Source organism: Cebus imitator, unplaced genomic scaffold, assembly GCF_001604975.1.
Source record: "Cebus imitator isolate Cc_AM_T3 unplaced genomic scaffold, Cebus_imitator-1.0 Scaffold831, whole genome shotgun sequence".
NCBI lineage: Eukaryota > Metazoa > Chordata > Mammalia > Primates > Cebidae > Cebus > Cebus imitator.
The window spans coordinates 96,589-102,406 of NW_016108146.1; the positions used below are offsets into that span (position 1 = coordinate 96,589).

The 5,818-nt window shown below is 46.6% G+C and overlaps 1 long non-coding RNA gene across 1 annotated transcript; it reads right to left on the bottom strand.

Annotated features, from left to right (window-relative positions):
* Nucleotides 1-1,201: 1,201 nt before the first annotated feature.
* On the bottom strand, nucleotides 1,202-5,592 carry LOC108297713. The gene is made up of 3 exons (XR_001822304.2): nucleotides 5,479-5,592; nucleotides 4,183-4,264; nucleotides 1,202-2,269 (listed from the first exon to the last, which is right to left on the bottom strand). It is a non-coding gene; the product is annotated as an uncharacterized LOC108297713 (long non-coding RNA).
* Between the last annotated feature and the right edge of the window lie 226 nt (nucleotides 5,593-5,818).

Genomic DNA, 5,818 nt, shown 5'->3' on the forward strand with positions numbered 1-5,818 from the left:
GAAACAGGGAATGACAAAAGGGGTGAAGGGAGGAAGAGGAAAGGAGGGAGGGAATGGAAAGGAAAGAAAAAGAAAAACCACTTAATTGCACACTGTAACATGGTAACTTTTACAAGTGTGAATTATATCGCAATTCTTTAAAATCCCAGTTGAGGAATATTCCTTCAAAATATCTGACCAGTAATCCTCACAACTGTCAAGTTCAATAAAATAAGAAAAGTCTGAGAAACTGACACAGTCAAGAAAAGACAAGAGGACTCAATGTAAATATGCTATCCTATCCTCCATGGGATCCTAGAACAGAAAAGAGATACTAGGCTAAAACTAAGGAAATCTGAATCAAGTGCAGACTTTAGTTAATAAGGTATCCATACTGGTTCATTATTTGTGACAAATGTACCGTACTCGGGTAAGAAGATAATAGAGGAAACAGGGTTTGGGGGTTATGGGGACTCACGTTGCACTATGTTTGCAACTTTTCTGTAAATCTAAACCTATTATAAATAAACAGTGTACTTATTTTAAAAGAAATCAATTTGTCATGTCAGGCAAACAGCAGCAGGCTGGTGTGAGGAGCTTGCTGGGAATTCACAAGCTATTGGAATTCAGCCCCAACTAACTCCAAAGCATGGTCTGGAAAACCCCCAGATCCCCCAGCCCCATCCATCCTGAGCTCTTGATCCTGGTGGGGTCCAGTGGATTCCACCCAAATGGTTTGCCAGGTAAGTGCCAGTTTATTTCATCAATGCAAATACTCTTTTAACAGGGGAAACACAGGAGCCTAGGGGATAACAAGGTCTGAGGGTCAGGTGAACCTTGGCATGAATCCTGAGGCTGCCTCTTTCATGCTGTGTGATCAGAGAAAGGCCATGCTCCCAGGTTCAGAGCACATGGGGCCAAGAGCAGCAGTGTCACCTGTAGTCCTACACTGCCAGCTACATTCACAGAGCATCATCCGTTGTCCTCAGACTCAGCCAGGAAGCTGCCTGGCTTTGGCTCTGTCCTCCCGACATTATGCTGACCAGGTGGTGCTATCTGCTCATCCTCAGCCACTGGGAGCTTACCTCGTGCCACTTTCTAATCCCCCAAGGGCACCAGCCCTTCCCGGAGCCCTCTCCCACCTCCTCCTTCCCCAAAGAGCTCTCTGCTGAGCTCTCTGCACAGACAAACCCTTTGTCCCCCACTCCCCTCTCCTGAGCTCCTAAGAGTTCTTTGAGCAGGAGAAAATTCTCTATCTGGAGATGGAAACACGTGTTTTATGTGCTGAGTGCAGCTTCTCCCTAGAATCCTCTCTCCAGTGCCACCTTCCAAGTCCCAGACCAAATTCTCAAACTAAAGGAGAATAAAGACAGATCCTGCTCTACTGTGTTTTCCACTGTCTGGAATGACAGAGAATTGTTATTAGTCATTGCTATTTTACAGACAATTCTAGTAATAATCATCCCAACACAACAGCTACTAGCTGTGGGCATTCACCACATGCCAACAGTGGACTGGGTGCTTTTCATGCATCATCTCATAGAATGCTCTCAATAATCATGATACCTCTGTTGGATAGTAATACCTTTATCCTCAGTTAGCATACAGGAAAACTGAGGTTCACAAAGGGCCAGTAACCTTGCAAGGACACACAGCCAGTAAGTGGCAGAACTGGGATTCAATGCAAGCAGATCTTTTTATATTTTTCCTTAGAGACAGATCTCTATGTTTCCCAGGCTGGAGTGTGGTGGCCCTTCACAGGTGCAATCCTAGCTCACTGCAGCCAGCAGCTTCTGGGCTCAAGCAATCCTCACACCTTGGCCTCCCAAGTAGCTGGGACTACAGGCACGTGCCACACACCCAGCCCAAATGTGTCTTCATCCAGAGTGCTTGATCTTAAGCAGCATATCATACTCTTTCTCTAAAGATGTTTTGTGAAACAAACAAACAAAACATTGTGATAAAATAAATTTCAGGAGTGTCGCCCTTTTTATTCTCTTCATGGAGGTTCACCAGGGGCATTAGTGTCTTGGAAGTCCTGAGTCATTCTTCAGGGATCAGACCTATTTAATCTTGTTTAAACCAAAGTTTTAACAAATTTAAGTGTTAAAAATGATCATTTATTTTTTCTGTTTACTTGTAAATAAACCACTTTGTCATCTTGTGCAACTAGTGTTCTCTGGAATACACTTTGGGACACACTGCATTGCTAAGTCGCAACTTTCCTAGCCTCTGCTGGAGCTTCTGGCCTTGACAGAGCAGTGGTGAACTTCCCTCACACCAGGAGCAACTGGAAAACAAGACAAAATATATGGAACAACAGTTTTCAGATATTAGGCAACCAGCAGCTCAGGACTGCAATCCTTGAGAAGAAAAACAAAACAAGGTGAGCCCCACGACTGCCCAAGTGCGTGTCCAAAGTCAGGTGTGGCTGTTTCCTCAGTCCCAGGACCTGATCTCAGGATGGGGCTGATTTATCATTTTAACATGCGGCTCATGGCTTTCATGGAAAGTGAGACTATAAGGGCCAGAGTGGAGATGGCAGGAGGCTGGAGATGAGGTCACAGCTGTGCCCATCTGAGCAGAGCCTGGGGTGAGACACCGTCTGTGCTGCGGGTCTGTACTTCATGCTGTAAGTCACTGGGTCCCAAGGTTTATTTGACCCTCCAGAACACCAGGGGGTCCTCGACTAATTCTGGCATGAGATGACAGGTACAGATGAGGTCGTGCAGGGTTTGACTCTCCTGAACCCCCATGACGCTGGAATTCTCCTGATCCCATCACCTGAGAACAAAACTGTTGCTCACTCTTGCCCCTGAGAGATCAAGCTTTAATCATGGCCTCCCTTGCTCACACATTCTCCGTGGTTCCACGCTGGCCTTGTGAGAAAATTCCTGCACCCAGCCTGACATTCAAAGACCCTGCCCTAACCAGCTCCCGCCTACTTCTCTCTATATTTGATAAATATTTCCACCTAGAAGGCCTTTTACCCCTTTCTTCACCTAGCCAAGTCCCATTCACACTTCAGAACTCAGCTCAGATCAGATGAGGTGGTTCATGCCTGCACTCTGAGAGGCCAAGACAGGAGGATTACTTGAACCCAGGAGTGTGAGACCAGCCTGAAAAACATGGTATAATCCAATCTCTACCAAAAAAATTACAAACATTAGCTGTGTGTGGTTACATGTGTCTGTAGTCCCAGGCTGAAGCAGGAGGATCAGTTGAGCATGGGAGGCCAAAGCTGCAGTGAGCTGTGATTATGCTACTACACTCCAGACTGAGCTACAGAGAAAAAAAAACTCAGCTCTAAAACACCCATTCCTCCAGGAAGCCCTCCCTGCCATTTCTCTGGAACAGTCCCCATCCTTCCCCTCTAGTTCTGACCCCATGGAGCTGGCAGTAGATATAGCCAGCTTTGTCTCCCCTGAACTAGATAGCCCTCTAGATCAGGCCTAGGAGTGGACAGTAAAATTTGGAGAGTGCAACAGGTCAAGAGAGACGTGACTGACTCCCTCCCCTTTGGCTTCCCTTGACAACTTCCTCTCAGAGTACCCCACCTGACAACCTACCCAGAAATGCACAGGCTTGCAAATCCAGCCACTCACCATCTCTCTTGGACTCAAGTGTGAAGGGCCAGCCAAGGAATCCAGATGTGGAAGCCCTAGGTGTTCATGTGTATTTGCAGTCATGTGAAAATCTCACACAATCTCCAGGCAGACCCTGGAGGCCCATTCTGCAGATGTTGATGAGGTTGGTATTTCTGGGGAGGTGTCAGCAAAAGCTGAATGTGCCAGGCCTGAGGCAAAAGGCCAAGGTTTAGGGAGGCATCTTCTATACACGCACCTGCCCTCTTGCCTTGCCCAGCCAGAAAGCAGAGAGCCCTGCACAGAGGCAGATGGATGAATTCATTGACCTGAGGATAGAGCAGAGAAGAAAGGAAAGGAGAAATCCAAAAGGACTTCTAAAGGAGAGAACCATGTAGATGGGTTAGATGCAGAGGCTGGATAGGGGTCTGAGCAGATGAGTAGTGGACTGGGCATTTGAAACTGAGAGTCTTGTACCTCCCTACCCCTTTCTTTGAACCCTCATACTTGAGCATGTATCAACTTGTGCTAACCACTGAGCTAAGCTGACCTCCAAATAATTAGAAAGTTTAAGTAAACAAACACCCACAGAAGATGAGAAAGGTGACTGAGGACTTACCTTTACAAAGGCAAGGTAGTTTGAGGCTGCAAAGAGCTATGGGCAACTGTGCTCCAGCCTGGGAGACAGAATGAGACTCTATCTGTAAAAAAAAAAAAAAAAAAAATTATAAATTAATCTCAATATTTTCAAAGGCAGATGGTTTTACAGTTGTTTTATCAAAACTCAAAGATCAGGAAAGTCCAAATTATTTCAACAAAGTCAGGCCTTTTAAATAGATGGTAGATGCCAAGTCATTTTTATAAAACTTCTTTATATCAAAACCTAAGTCCAAAAAGAGAAAAGTATTGACCAGGCTAGGGTTGTGTTAGGCAGGGATTTCAAGGAAGTCCTCTCTGAGGAAGTGGCATTTGAGCTGAGGCCTGAAGCACCAGAAAGAGGCAGTCAAGACAGGAAGAGGCAGGAATGGGAAGGTCTGGGGAAAGACTGGTCTGGTAGAGGGAACTGCAAAGGCCAAGGCCCAGAGGTGATCAGGAGTTTGGCATTTGGAAGAAGAAAAATGTGTGACTGGACAGGGTGAGCGAGTGTGCAGAGGAGGACTTGGTGATAGAGTCTGCACTGGTCAGGCCACCTAGGTCTTGGAGCCCACAGTGAGAAGCATAGGCTTGACTCTAAGGGCAAAGGAGTGCCGTGGAGAGTTTGGGGACAGGGGAAAGTTGGCATTTAATGTTATAGCTTTTACAGTTTTGTTTTCTTAGAAACAGGATCTCAATCTGTTACCCAGACTGGAGTGGAGCTTGAAATATTTTCCAATTTATTGTTGTGTGTGTGTGTGTGTGTGTGTGTGTGTGTGTGTGTGTGTGTGATATCTAATGATTTAGAGGTGGGTTGTTAAATTTTCACGTTTTCAGATGCCCAAAATTTCTTTCTGTTGTTAATTTCTAATTCTGTTTCTAACGTATTTGTTTTCCCTATCTCTCCTGTCTTCTGAGCCTGTTTATCCATTGACTATCATTTTTTAAATAAACTTATTTCAACGTGGCATTTACAATCCTATTTTAATTCTTTGTTCTATTTCTGACGTGTTTTTCAGTGGTTGTTCCAGGGACTATGATGTGCTTTTGAATGTTTTCAAGGAATGAAGGAAGAAGTGATGAACTTCTTGCCCGGCTGGGGCTCTCGACCACTGGCATGAGGCGGTGGATGGAGGGCACCAGGCATAACATCAACAGCTGTGAGTCAGGGCCTGGGGCACCCTCCCACTCTACCTCTCTGGAGCCTCGCAGCCAGCACCCCTAGTGACCCATGTGCCCCGGCCAGGCAGGACATCAGCTCTGTGGCGGCCGCAGACCTCACCTGGGCAGGCCCTGAGTGCATGTGGACCGCTGGGTGCCCACGCCCCTCGAGGCAATCAGCGGGCTGGATCCCCACCGTGGCCCTGTGAAATGGATGATGTCTAGGCGACGAAGCTACACACGATTTTTTATTTTGGAGCGGAAAAAAAGAAAAAAAGAAACAGAAATGAAAGATTGAAAATGTTTGGGCTCTCCTTCCTTTGCTCTTTCTTGCTCGCCCTCTGGGGTGGGGCGCTCAACGAGCTACAGGAGGTGGCTGGAAATCCCCCACATCACCCCTAGGTCCCCAGGAGAGGTCAGCACTGCCCCTCCTGTGGGTGTCACAGAGACTGATGCGGGGC